Consider the following 14726-nt stretch of genomic DNA (forward strand, 5'->3'; position numbering starts at 1 on the left):
AATTCTCAGGAACTCAGGTTGGGATGGGTAAGTTGTGTGGACTGGGTCATGCTCATCAAAGTTCAGGCCTCATTAGCGGTCCCCATCTTAGATTTCAGAAATTTCCTTAACGTGAATATACTTCCCAGAGTCTGAACACATTGTCAGAAATGTCAGATTAGATCTAGATTGAAATTCAAAATTCTGGGAGACTTATTTTTTCTTGGCTGACATAATTTTATTTCACTTTACTCAGCTCTCCTATAACTATAACTCCTATAACTACCTAGCCACACCAGTGGGGCAGAGGCTTAATAATTCAGGTATATCCTAAAGTTCAACCTCTAAGGCAAGCACTGAAACTCTGAGACAGATTCATGTACAAATACGTCTAACTCTTCAGCAGAATTACTGAAAAACTGACAAAATATTCCCTTTCCTTCTTTTAATATGGGCTTCTCTTGTGGCTCAGACAGTAAAGAATCCGCCTGCAATGTGGGAGATTTGGGTTCAATCCCTGGGTTGGGAAGATCCCCTGGGCGAGGGCATGGCAATATAATCAAGGTTATTCCTGATTACTCATCATACTAGGAACAAGGGAAAACCATGGGTAAGTATGATAAACTACATTCTATCTGGAGTTCTGTCTTATATCCTCCATGAAATATCTCATCAAGTTATGACAAAATCAACTTCTTGAGTCTTAGTTTCCTCCCTGTAGAGGCTGAAGGAGATGGTAAAAAGCCAAAAAATGGGCAGTAAAGAGGGCAGAAAACTGGAAGAAGAATTTTAAAAAATCTAAACTACAAGTGACCGGAGAAGGCAATGGCACCCCACTCCAGTACTCTTGCCTGGAATATCCCATGGACAGAGGAGCCTGGTAGGCTGCAGTCCATGGGGTCGCGAACAGTTGGACACGACTGAGCGACTTCACTTTCACTTTTCACTTTCATGCACTGGAGAAGGAAATGGCAACCCACTCCAGTGTTCTTGCCTGGAGAATCCCAGGGACGGGGGAGCCTGGTGGGCTGCCGTCTCTGGGGTCGCACAGAGTCGGACACGACTGAAGTGACTTAGCAGCAGCAGCAGCAGACTACAAGTGACAGAAATATGCCAATTCTTTCAAACACTGAAAATGTCTTTAAAATTTTAATTCTGTTTCACAATTTCCAGATAAGTGAACAAAGAATAACACCCATTTTCTCTTACTAAGTCAGTGATTTTTAAAAAATCACTTTTTATAGGGCAGGAAAGTTTTAATGTTTAAGTGCTTGAACAATATTAACAAAGTATGACAAAAACATTTGATATTTTTTCATATATTTACACTGCTTATGGCTTGACTGGAATAATGATTGTATATAAGGAATAGTTAGAAGGTTTCATTGTGTGTGTGTGTAATATTGAGCAATATATTTAACCTTTCTAGGTCTTAGTTCTCCCATCTGCAAATAAGGATGTTTAAAGGACTTAACAGTCTCTACATCTCCCTCTCGTTTTTGGCATCCACAAATAAGATTTATGAGTCATAATTAGGATGAACAAAATCACATGTTTCCTGTGTGATTTCTCCTCAGAAAACTCAAGATTTCCTTGTGACATTTTGGTAGTTTAAGTGTTTTTGTTTAAGGAGGACAGTAACTTAAATTTTATACTCTAGTTAGCAGCTTGGATGGACCTGGAGTTCTGCATCTGGATTAAAAACACATCGGATTCATCCAGCATGCTGTTAATAAAATGGAGATGGGATTTCTCCATTGCAGATCTGCTGCTGCTGCTGCTAAGTCGCTTCAGTCGTGTCCGACTCTGTGCGACCCCATAGACAGTAGCCCACCAGGCTCCGCCATCCCTGGGATGTGCTTCATGCTTCATGATTTTTTCACAGTAAGTGGATTAAAAGAAATCTCAGTGTTTGCAACTTCCAAAACAAGTTCTGCATGCTTGTCCCCAAACTTGAGGCAATGAATGGGCTTTCAGTGGCCAGTTATTGACACCTCCAGTGGTGAAAATTTATTTCATTGTATTATCCAAATGTGTAGATAGCCAGATCACCATTTTCTGAAAATGCATTAAATGGAGTGATACAGAAGGCTGGCTGTGGCAGCGAAAAAGATCCTGCAGGGAGACCAAGTGTCAGGTCACAACTCTTTCATAGCTTCACTATAAAAGCCCAGTCTCTAAAAGGGAAGGCTCTCAGGATGCAAGAGGAAATAAGTAGGAGCTGCACCAAAGTACATTATATTGTGCCACAGAAAGCATAAATCATGTGTGTATGAAAATCATAAGCCCTAAGCTTTAGAGAGAGTTGTGCAATTGACAATCAAATGGAGCTTAAAAGGAATTATGAGGTTTTCAACTAAAGTCTTGAAATAAAGAAAGTAATATTTTACAGCAAAAAATTGCAAATGTCAAGTTTAAATCATAAGACTTTGCACCATTGAGCTACTAGCCAGTTCTATAGCTTCTTCAATCCTTAACACAGGGAAAGACCAACTTTCATGCTCAATAAAACTTAAGAACTTTAGAAATACATTTAGGAACATAACTCATGTATTTGTGACTTCTTCCCTCCCGAAATGGCTAATTGTAGAAGAAAAATGAGTGGGCATAAGACCTCCTTGGTTGGTAACCTATTCCACCACTTGCTTTGGACTGTTATGAGTTCTTGTGTTTTTAAAATAGGGCTGTCACCAATTTGGTTATTTAAAGAAAAACAGGGCCTGGGGAATATGGAAGGCTGTCCTCCTTTCCCCTTCAGTACATCTAGCTTTTGCTCTGGAAAACCCCCTTAGAGCAAACGAAGCTCCCCTTCAGCCAACCAAGCAGCCGTCCTGTGAAAAGCTGGAGCCCAGCTGCCCAATTTGGTTGCTCCTGTCCAAAGCCAGACAGGTGGCAACCCAGATTGAATCTGTTGTTGAGGGAATGATTTGATTCACAAACAGGGTTATTAAATTTTATATGGAGACAGGCGAAAGTCACAAGATCCTGGAGAGAAAGACCTGATTCACATAAATTTATCTTAATAGCTGTGAATTCGGGAGCATCAAGCAGAAAAAAATTAATGGAAAGGCATTTCACCTCCTCTGTCTGCCTGCTCCCCTCCACTCCCGGCAGGTAATATGCCCACACACACACAAATAGATCAACCACTGCCAGGCCTTCGGACGGCCCTTCGCAGGAGGCGGCCGACACATTGATCCGAGCCTGTTTTGACATATAAACTCCAATTTGGCCCCAAGTCACTGCGAGTGGACACCGCCACCGACGGCTCTGACACTAGGTTATTTGTTGTTGCTGTTCGCTGTCCCTGTTTGCACATTAATCCAGTGACAATTAGGTGTCAGCGAGCGTTGTTTCTGCTTAGCTGATAGCCTTGGGCTCTGCGCTTGAAGCCCTAATCAGGAGTGTAAACTCTGCTATATTTCAATTTGGAGAAGCGCTCTTCCGCTAAGAGGCCCCTGGCACTGCGATAAATAAAACGCCTATTTACTCTATTGCCACACTTAGACATCTAATGCACTTACTACCAGCCCCCTAATCATAGCCCACAGTTAAAACCGCCTATAAATCACTCCGTTCTCATCCTGCACATTAGTGAAGCCATTTCCCCCAAACCCCACAATGAGCACTGTTTCCTTTTCTTGTTAGTCAAAAGCTAGATGATTTTTATTAGGTTAAAGACGAGTTCACAGATGGTAAATCGCGTGGAGAGAAATGAGCTGGAGAGTTACACCCAGTCCGCGCGGGACGCTGCGCCAGGGCCGGGGGTGGGACCCAGTTCTGGAACCCCTGCGGCGGGACCCCCGAGCGCGGTGGATCCAAGCCCACCGCACCTGCACGCCCACCGGGCGTCGGGGCTCCGCAGCTTAGCCCCGCGGACACCCCCAGCTCCCTGCGCCCAGACGCACCCATTGCAAACCGCGGCCTGGCCCGGGGGCCCCGCACCCGGGCAGCGTGGGCTTGGCGCGGCGTCCTCCTCCAAGACTGCCATCACCCCCTAAAAAGGTACAAACCGCCCCATTCCCCTTGATCTCGCCGCGCACGTTTCCCATCGACGCAGCTTAGAAGCGAGAGCCGGGGAGAGGCCCCGCGCGGCGCGGCCCCGGGGGACAGCGCGCCACAAAAGCCCGGCCCGCAGCCTCTGCTCCTCGCCTTCCTTTTCAATTCTCCCCCGATCTCAGGTGGAATTAGGAGGATTAAAGCGCCGAGTAAATGAGGCGAGTGTGCAAAATGACTCCTTTCTGAACCAAACGGCATGCTCCGTGCTGGGGAAATGAGATGCACATTTAAATCTCATCCATCCACCGCCTGCGGCCACCGCCATGTACCTGCCTACTTAGCCCAAGGGTTAATTAATTGAGGCTTCAATGCACTATTGCAAGAGCATTATTGCATTTGATACTCTACATCTGTGATTTAAAACTCTTTCAGTCCCTTGTCAGCAAGGGAGGGTTTTTAACTAGGAAATTAGCATTCAGATAAGGGAACGCTCTATTTGCTTCTGAAAGGAAGGGAATATTAAGGATGCTAGTGCACAAACCGGGCTGTCATATCCTGTCCCATCCTGGAGGGAGCGCGAGGGCCCGGCTCCCCCGGGAGCCGCGACGACTGGGGCCCCGGCCTTGTGCATCGGGCGCTGGCGCGAGGGGCGGGCAGGAGGGGGCCCGCGGCGGCCAGCGGGACTCCACTCCTCGTGGTCTCCTACCTGCTGGGGCGTGTTGGCCTCTGCAAAGTCCAGTAATATATTTTCTCCCCACTTCCGAGGAGCTGATTCTTCTTAAAATGCATTGCCACGTTACTCAAGCGTTGGCTTTCTGCCTTCCACGGGCGCGGGTGCGGGGCTGGGGGCTAAGAACTGGAAGTAACTCAGTTTCTTAAGGAAGAATGAGCCATAAACATCGCAGAATTTGAATGACTCTAAAACAAAACCAGGGACAAGACTGTTGTTAGTGATCATTACCCTCACTATCTTAATGAATTTAGGAGCTAAACACACTTAAACTCACTTTTCCCACCTCTTCAGCACTTGTAGCAGAATTTCACTATCTGCCTGTGTGCGCGTGCCCGCGCCGGGTAACAAACTCAAACAACAAAAATAGAGATCCTGGGTGAGAAGTCAGTTAGGATCCCTCCCCCTAAGGATGCTGTAACTTAGACATGGTTTTCTTGCAAAATGGAGTCATCTTTTAAGTTCTGGACTCTCAGACAAAAACTTTGAAACAGAAAAAAAAAAAAAAGGAAAACAAATCACAACAGAAAACCTTTGTCCCCGGCTAACTCTAAGATGAACAACTTGAGGGTGGAAAGCAGAATGTTTCTTTTCTTGAGCTCCTCGTGGCCAGATAAGTTTGGAAGCCCCTGGACTCCTTCAGGAACAAACACTTGGCCAGATACAAGGGACTGTCCTTCATTCTCTACTGAAGAACTTTAATTGGGTGAAATAGCATTGCCTATAGTGGATTCAGCTGAGGCCCAAGTCAACAGTCTGATCTAAACAGTTCTTTGGGGCTTCTATTAATCAGGCAAAGAAAAGTGGATTTGATGGTGTCTGTGTGACATCAATCAGGTATCTCTTTGTAAAAATGATCCAATTCTATCTCTGCATACTTCTTGCTGAATCATTAGTTACCCCCAGGAGTTTCCTTTGCAGATGCGAATCCTCACCTACTTTGCTCAGATGCTACTTGCTACATCTTCAGAGCATTTTTAAAGATATCAGGAAAAGCTGGCGATGTTCACAAGGAAGAGTAGCTGGGCTATGTGTTTGCCTCATGGTTTCTTAGCTGTTTTCATTTAACCCTTGAGTCTCAACGCCCATTTATAACTTGCTTTGGTCCATTTTGTTCCTCAGGACCAAGTACGCTAACTTATGTGCATAACATTTGGAGTGTTTTACAATATATCCAGTCCGCATGACATTATCTCATTGGTGGCAGTCACCTTTCTGCCTCCACATGCCGAGAGACCAGATACTATCCATTATTTTAAACCTGTTTGATATAATCCTTTAGAAGAAGGAAAACTAGAGCTTGCTTTTCTGCCAGCTTTGCACCACATTTTTCCTATATTGCTCACACTGGTTCATTACAGGAAGGCTTTTTCCTCTGACTCCTGGGGGCCCTGCATTGGGTTCTTCCAAATAAAAGAGCACTGCAGGAAGAGCACACTGTTTTGGAAGACAAGAAACACAAAGTAACTCAATAAGCTCTGAAAATTGATGAAATGAAATGGTGAAATTCTGAGTCTGCGGACTTGATGGCAACACTTTGGGGAAATTCAATGATATCAATCTCTTGAGCTGACTTGCTTTTATAACAGAAGGAGTGCTGTGCTTAGTCGCTCAGTTGTGTCTGACTCTTTGCAACCCCATGGGCTGTAGCCCATCAGGCTCCTCTGTCCATGGGATTCTCTAGGCAGGAATACTGGAGTGGGTTGCCATGCCCTCCTCTAGGGGATCTTCCCAACCCAGGGATCCAACCCAGGTCTTCCACATTGCAGGCAGATTCTTTACCATCTGAGCCACCAGGGAAGCCCAACAGAGGGAAAGATCTGCACATTTGGAGGGGCTCAGAGGACCAACTGGGTGCCACGTGGCGTCTGGGAGAAAAGATGGAGCTAGCTATGTGCAGAATGGTTTGATTCTGATGCACACAATTTGAGCATCTTCCATAAGGATGTATCGAGCAGACTTACACCATGAAACAGACTCTGTCCAAAATAAGAATATAATGAAATAGAAACCCAAAGTGACATTCTCGCTGGAAAACTGATACCCAGCAAAAGGTTTCTGCAATAAGCAATGTGAATATCTTTGGCTGCAGATATTAGGCACAGGGATTTCTCTAATTCGCAAGTCTTCTCCTTGCTGCCCCAAGTCCCTCACAGCCCCATCTTTCTTCGGGTCCAGCTGGAACTTTTCTTGCTGATTCCCAAACACAGTGCCCAATGACACCCTCAGCTTTCTATGTTGTAGGGTCAGAGGGAAGATGAAACATGTGCCTCTTCCCCCAACACCATTTTGTTCCTGATAGAACCCGGGACTGTGCGTCTTCTTGTGGCCTCTTTACGGAGCAATGCCCCAAACGGGCTCTGCACAGATGACTTGTCAGATCAGTTGGTGAAATCTCATTATGATCCAAGGGACCATTCCAAATCTTTGGAATGCAGTTTTGTTGTACTGGAAAAAAAGAGCTGAAAAGTAAGCCATAACCTAGGACGACGAGATTTTAAGTGCATCTGATGAGTGTAGTGAGACTTGACTTGTAGTGGTCCTAAGGGGTAGTGGGGAATTTGGGGGGGCTGGGTGGGGAGAGGATGGATTGGAAGCCCCTTGGAGCACCAGATGTTTAGAACCACAGGGAAGGCAGAGCTGCAGACTTGTGCAAGAGCAATGTGATGATAGAAATAAATAAAAAGCAAGTAGCCTCAGTCTTTCTGTACATAGAAACACAAGCTTTTTGTTTGTAGGGTTTGGGGGTTCTGGCTTTTGTTTCCTGATGGAATTTATTTCTCAGGAAGGAGGCAAAATGGCTGGCCCAGTGAGCTGAGGGTGTTGCTGTGTGCCTCACCACTGGTAGGGCTGCTCCCAAGCTGGGACTTGACAAACGGAGGGAAGGTGGCCCTGCCCTCCCAGGAAGTGGCTCTGTGAGCCTCTCCTCTTGAACCTGGGCCCTTGGCTTCCTCTGACCAGGGCTGTACAGCGTGAGATCATGGCTCTTCTGCCAGCCAGGGGACACTAACGGTCCCCTGCTCCTGCCACTGGATTGATAACAGTCACCCATTTCCGCCGTCCAGAGCAGAAAGTCTGGGTGAGGGACCCCAAGTCATCTCACCCTCCCAGGGGAAGAAGGGGAATAATGCCAGCATCTGTTCCCTGACTACAGATACATATGGGACAGGTAAACTCCAGGAGGTCAGCTCCTAGAAGATCTGTCAGTAAAAGCCAGGAGAAAAGAAATGCAAGAGCCACCTCAAAGTCCTCTGGAGTTCAGTGGGAGTGAAACGCAAACAAAGTTAACAGATAAGCAAGTATATAGACTTTCCCTGGAAGCAAAGGAACCCCAGGATGAAAGGTTTAAGGAATACTACTTTTTAAATAGGGAGTTTGATTTTGGCTAACACGGATAGAAGGAAGTGTTAAGTAGTGTAAGTGAAGGTGATTTATTTATTTTTAAAATCTTTACTGAGTTTGTTACACTATTGCTTCTGTTGTTTATGTTTTGGTTTTTTGGCCACAAGTCACATGGGATCTAGCCCTCTGACCAGGGATCAAATCCGCACCCCCTCCATTGGAAGGCGGAGTCTTAACTCCTGGGCCACCTGGGAAGTCCCGGGAAGGTGATTTTTTTCAGAGGGGAAAGGACAGTTTATTTCCTTTAAAAACAACAAAAATGAAGTCCAAGCAGTGCCAGATTCTCAACGGAAAGGGAAAGAGCAGCCCTTCGACTCACGGTTTTCTTTTCCCTGGTAAAGGAAAGCCAGCTTCACACAGAAGCGTCTGCAGGAGAGCCCCGCAAAGCAGCACAGAACGGAAGCGGCGGGCATCTCTGAGGACGCGGGGTCTCCAGGTTCCCACTGTCAAGATGGTCCGGGAAGAAATGGTCTCGCTAGCCACACCCCAAAGTTGGCCCTGTGAGCAAGTCTAATAGGACTTTTTTCAGTTTCATAAAATATCTTGATAACTGGAAAGTGCCAGTTAATGGTAACCTGTTCCAACTATGAATTTCACAAAGATTAATATACCCCTTTAGGTTTCTTAAGATTCTATCAGGAGGCCTCCCCTAGTCTAGGGTGTTTTACAATCTCTGTGGGCACGAAGCTCAACTGAAACTACCATTCAACAGCCTAACTGTCATCTTCATCTTCTCCTGGCATAAAAATACATATTTTTTCCCATAATAAAGATTTTTTATAATAGCAATAAAGTAACTCCAGAGAACATGGTTGTCTTGAGATAGCTTAACTGTGTCTGGTACCTCATAACGCCCTGGGGATACAGCAGGCCCATAATACTCCCTTTCGCTGCCATGTCTTTGCTTAATTAAGGAATAAAGCCAAAAGGTCAAGGCTGGAGAAAAATGTAAATCTTCAAAACTTTTCATTCTTGACCCAAACTCTGTGTCATAAAACCTCAGTTATAACTGTAACAAGCAGTACACCTACCCAGTGAGTTAGGAGATACCCGAATATACATTACATCTTTAAAATATGCTTTTGACACAATGAAAATAAATTCCTGACCTCTGGGCTGGGAATTATGATTCTGCCTTCTTAGAGAGAGACCCTCACAAACCATCTGCTCATCCCCAGTGAATGGAAAGTGCTAACAGCCGAAGCCATCTACCTCGGGAAACATGATTTGCTGCTGTGTTTTCATGGCATCAAACACCGTGTTGACCCTCATACAGCTAGAAGGCAAGAAAGTCGTCTGCGCCTGTAGGAGAGAGGGGAAATAAATATGTATATTCACCGCTATGGCTTATTCATTATTCCACTGCTGCTGTGAATGCAAAATATGATTTCCGCTGCAATCGTTTTATTAGCTCACTGATTACTGTCCATCATAACGAGTGAGGTGGTGTGGCCTGGGTTTAGTTTACTGGAGCTGCGATCTTTTGCCATGGAAGTTTCAGACTATGTCATAGGCACCACACTGAAAATGGTATTTCTGACCAATGATACTCATTTTAAACAGGAGGCGTTCGGTCCCTAAACTGATTTGTTAGAGCTGGTACAATGAATTAATAAATACTTACCTGCCTTCAAGAAATAGAAACTCCCTATCACAGTCAAGCCTATGCTAATTGGAGGGAAAGTGTTATTCCATGATGGAACTAATTGTATGTCATCTGCTTCTCTCTCAGATAACTAAATGGACAGACAGATGCTATGCTGATCAATTAATGTTGTGATAGATCAATCAATTGATCTGGACTTAGATAATATATATTTATGGAAGACAGAGAATGACTTATTTCTTTTTTCTAGCAAATATGAGACTCCAAATGTGACTTTATTGTACAGATGGGAGCAGGTGACGAGCAAAGAGGTGCCGTTGTATTCTTGCCATGAAAAAGAATATTCATCCTTCTCCTTTTGCTTATATATTCAGCAGACCTTACAGCTCAATAAAAATGAGATGTTTAAATATTTAATAAACATGGGTAGAGCTAATGTATTGCTAAAACTGCTGGAGTAGCCTGGCAGATTCTCATGGAAACATAAATTAATCTGTATACAAATGGAACTGTTCAGTAATTCTGGCCTTAAAATTCCCTCTTTCTCGCTCACTTTTTCTTTTCCATTGTTATCTGATAGGGCTTGGGTTTTCACTGGATGACTTTCAAACTATGCAAACTGTCAGCTTCACTAACCAAGTTAAATGAATCTCATACGAGTGCCTAGACATTTGCAGGCTTCTCTTAGCCATCATCCAGTGCAAGCAACCACAGAGGGGCCTAAGCTCTATTGATTTCATATCACAGACACACTCCTTGTATCAGTCTGAGAGTGAAGTGCAATAAACTCGTCACTAATGTGGCAGCCTCCTCGGGCTGGTCTGTGTCCGAGGTCCATCTTCTGCGGTAAGGGCTGACCCTGCCATGCCTCAAGGGGCAGTCTGGTGCTGGGTTAGGACGCACCCCCCTCCACCAACATGGACGTTCAGTTGGGCAGAGAGAAGCAGCATCTGGTGGACAGAGGGATGCCAAAGAGGGAGGTGCCTCGCTGCCCACAGGGGTTGCCAAATGCCAGCATTTTATCTAGATGGGCTCTGGACTTCATGGATAGAATAGAGAAACAAAAAACAAAAGGCACCATCTCCCCCTGAGTGTGTGTTTATATTTTGACAATTGTTTCGCGTGGCCTCCCTTTCATGATTTGGAAAGCCTGTCTGCTGTTGGTGTTTTTGAAATCTAAAGACAGTGAATGAAGCCATGGGATTTAGAAAGTAAAATGACTGACATACTTGGCCAAGATAGGCTCCTGTGCCAATGGCTTTAGTAAAACTAGATTAAGAATAGGATTATAGCAAGGATCACAGAATGTGGAATTCACTCAGCAAACACAGGGGCCATTGGAGAGGTCTGAGTTTATGGACTTGTCAAACAGATAAATAAATACACTTGCTGAGTACCTGCTACATGTCAGACATGGAACAGGGTGTTCTCCCTAAGAAAAAGAAATAGTCATTGTACTGAATTTTGATTAAGGAAATAGAAAATGCTATCAATAGACCAGGGTTTCCTGAAGCTTGGGGGCACTCAGGACATTAGCTTTAGACCCAGAGGCAGTTGCCCAGGTTCTGGCCTCCTGGCTGAACCAGTTGGCAGAGGTGGAGAGGCAAGGGTAAGGTGATATGGGGCTGGGTTGGGAGATACCCCATTTTAAGAAAAGCATCTCAGATGCTTCTTACCCACACTGAAGTCTAAGGATGTGGATTTAAGCCAGCAGGTCTCCCATTAAATGAGAGCAGGACTGCCTCTTGCAATCTGTGCTCTAATTTTGGTCTATTCCCTTGTGTATTAGTTTCCTATGGCTGCTGTAACAAATCACCACAAATTTGGTGGCTAAAAACAAGACAACTTATTCTCTTGCAGTTCTGGAGGTCAGAAGCTCAAAATCAGTTTCACTGGGCTAAAGTTTAGGTGTTGGCAAGGGTGTGCGCTGAGGGGAAATCTGCCCCTCGCCTTTCCAGGGGCTACACACTTCTCCTATCCCTCAGCTCGCGACCACTTCCTCCATCCTCAGGCCTTCTGCGACGCTGCTGCTCTGCCTGTCACATGGCCTTCTTTCCTATGTCAAACCTCCCTCTGCTTCCCTGTTACAAGGACATTTGTGACTGTATTCGCAGCCCACTGGGATAATCCAGGACAATCTCCCCATCTCAAATCCTCACCTGAAACACATCTGCGAAGTCTCTTGTACTATACAAGGTAACATTCACAGATTCCCAGGATGAGAACGTGGATGTCTTTGGAGGGCATTTTTAGCCTACCATTGGCAACCTTGGGATTTCCAAGTGGCTTAGTAAAAAAGAATCTGCCTGCTAATGCAGGAGACACGGGAGATGCGGTTTCGATCCCTGGTTAAGGAGGATGCCTAGAAGGAGGAAATGGCACCCACTCCAGTATTCTTGTCTGGGGAAAGCCCATGGACAGAGGAGCCTGGCGGGCTGCTGTCTGTGGGGTTGCAAAGAGTCAGACACTCCTGAGCATGCATGCACGCAAAACACTGGCAACCTCGTCTTCCTAATTTCTGTCTCTTTTTGGCCATGTCATGAGGCTTATGGGATCTTAGTTCCCTGACCAGGGATCAAATTTAGACCCTGGCAGCTGAGTCCTTACCACTGGATGGCCAGGGAATTCCCACCAATTTCTCTTTTAAAAGTCAGGCTTATTAAGGTAATCGACACACAATAAAATTCACCCATTTAACGTACACAGTTTGATGAGTTTTGACAAGAATACTCAGCTGTGTAGCTACCACCACAATTAAGATATAGAACATCTCTATTATTTCCAAAAGTTCCTTTGTGCCCCTCTGTAGGGATTTATTTTCTGTCCCTATAATTGTGCCCTTTCTAGAATGTCTTATAAATGGAATCTTACAGTATGTGGTTGGTTGTGTCTGACTTCTTTCACTTTGTAAGATGTTATTGAGAGTCATCCATGTAGCTGTGTGCCAATTCATTCCCTTTTTTGCTGAATCACATCCCACTGAATGGATATACCACAATTCCTGTAATTGTTCACTAGCTAGTGACATTGCTCTTTGGAGCAAGTCTGAATAAATGAACTACAAACATTTGCTTGTAGATCTTTTTGTGGACCTGTTCTCATTTCTCTTAGGTAAATTCGTAAGAGTGGGATTGATGGGTTGTGTGATAAATATTTGGTCAGTATTTCAAGAAACTGCTGATCTGTTTTTCAAAGTAGCTGTATGATTTTACATTCTTACTAGCAAGGTATGAGAAAGTCTGGTTCTTCTATATCCTCATCAATACTTGATATGGTCTTTCAGTTTAGCAATCTTCCCAGGTATGTAGTGAGATCTCACTCTAGCTTTAATTTGCATTTCCCTGATACTTAATGGACTTTCAGAGTCCATTCTAAAGGAGATCAGCCCTGGGTGTTCTTTGGAAGGATTGATGATAAAGCTGAAACTCCAGTACTTTGGCCACCTCATGTGAAGAGTTGACTCATTGGAAAAGACCCTGATGCTGGGAGGGATTGGGGGCAGGAGGAGAAGGGGACGACAGAGGATGAGATGGCTGGATGGCATCACTGACTCAATGGACCTGAGTCTGAGTGAACTCCGGGAGTTGGTGATGGACAGGGAGGCCTGGCGTGCTGCAATTCATGGGGTTGCAAAGAGTTGGACACGACTGAGCGACTGATCTGATCTGATCCTCAGAAGTGTTGAACACATTCTCATGAACTGATGGGTTATTTATCTTCTCTGGAGAAGTGTCTTTTCAGCCTTTTTTGCCCATTTTTAATTGTTGTTATTTTTTTGTCTGATTATTGTCAGAGTTTTTTATATATTCTACATACAAGTCCTTATCAGGTACAATAGGCAAATATCAGGCAAATATTTCTCATCTGTAGCTTGTGTTTTCACTTACTTACAATAACTATTTTTCAAGCTGGGAATTGGGGTTAAAAAATCCATCTACACTGAACTCATAATCTAAAACTTTAAACAAGAAAGTTTTTAAAAAGTAGAACTAAATTAACTTTTGCATACGTTTTTAGAGCTCAATTTTTATCTTAAAATTAGTAACTTGAGAAAGAAAGTTATCTGGAGCCCAGGCTCTCAGATTCGTTTCTAATTTCCTGCTATATGACTGAAAAAATTCCATTTCTTTAGCTGTAATTTTCATGAGGCACAAAACAGCATTTGCTATTCTCTCAACACTCGGCTCTGTAGCGGTTGTAACATGCTAATCACGGCGCTGAGCTGACATTCCTTGGCGACACTGGCATACTCCAAAGAGCGTTTGGCAGGGTCCTGTGCTATACATATTGAAGCTGTTTATTTATTTTTGTTTAAGAAACAGACAAGTAAATTTTACCTCCATTTGGGACACAGAAAAGAATCAATGTTTGCCAAATAGAAGAACACAAAATTGGTAAAGGGGAAAAAATTGTATTTTCAAGCTTCTAAAATGAAACTAGAGGAGGGAAGGGGAAAAAGTTATACAAACGACCAGAGTGTCCCCTTTAAAATTACCCCAGTCTTCTTTCTGACGTTCTTGCTTCTTGAACGTTCCCTGGTTGAAGATTCTGCCTCACCTTAAGAGGAGAAACCAACTTCAAAATACCTGGCTGGCATTTTCAATGACTGGGCACTCTTAAAAACATTCCGTGACTTCAGAGTTGGAGTGAACACTGAAAAATTGGAATGTACAAATTGCTTCCTTCTAGAAATACAGCTCTGTGTGAAGAAGGTTTTGGAGGGCAGGGCCTTACTTTAACACCCTGAACTTCCACGCTCTCCGTCTCCAGGGGGAGCAATGTGTAAGTAAAGTTCTGAAACGCAGAACCCAAGTCAGGGCCCCATATCAGGATGGGGGTGTCTGGGGTTGGCGGGGAGCACAGCCCAGGCCACGGCCCGCAGGCTCGTGCCCCAGCCGGTGGAAACAGTGCCCTGGAGAGAAGTGTGATCAAAGCCTCTCATTCCGGCCTTCTGTCAGCCTGACGGGGACTTAGGATGCACGACGGGCCCAGACCTGATTACCTTCAGGT

At 44.6% G+C, this 14726-nt stretch overlaps 1 long non-coding RNA gene across 7 annotated transcripts in view; it reads right to left on the minus strand.

Moving 5' to 3' along the window:
* Window positions 1-6585, minus strand: part of LOC129620865 (uncharacterized) — a 56901-nt gene extending 50316 nt beyond the window's left edge. Inside the window, exons 1-2 of one of the 7 annotated variants that reach the window (XR_008698759.1) lie at window positions 4986-6585; window positions 4685-4896 (exon numbers count right to left, since the gene is read on the minus strand). This is a non-coding gene — a long non-coding RNA (uncharacterized LOC129620865). The remainder of the gene's footprint in view (window positions 1-4684; window positions 4897-4985) is intronic. The other 6 variants (XR_008698758.1, XR_008698757.1, XR_008698762.1 and 3 more) reach the window with 6 other exon arrangements.
* Window positions 6586-14726: the final 8141 nt, after the last annotated feature.

This window comes from Bubalus kerabau, chromosome 10 (assembly GCF_029407905.1).
Source record: "Bubalus kerabau isolate K-KA32 ecotype Philippines breed swamp buffalo chromosome 10, PCC_UOA_SB_1v2, whole genome shotgun sequence".
Taxonomy (NCBI): Eukaryota; Metazoa; Chordata; class Mammalia; order Artiodactyla; family Bovidae; genus Bubalus; species Bubalus kerabau.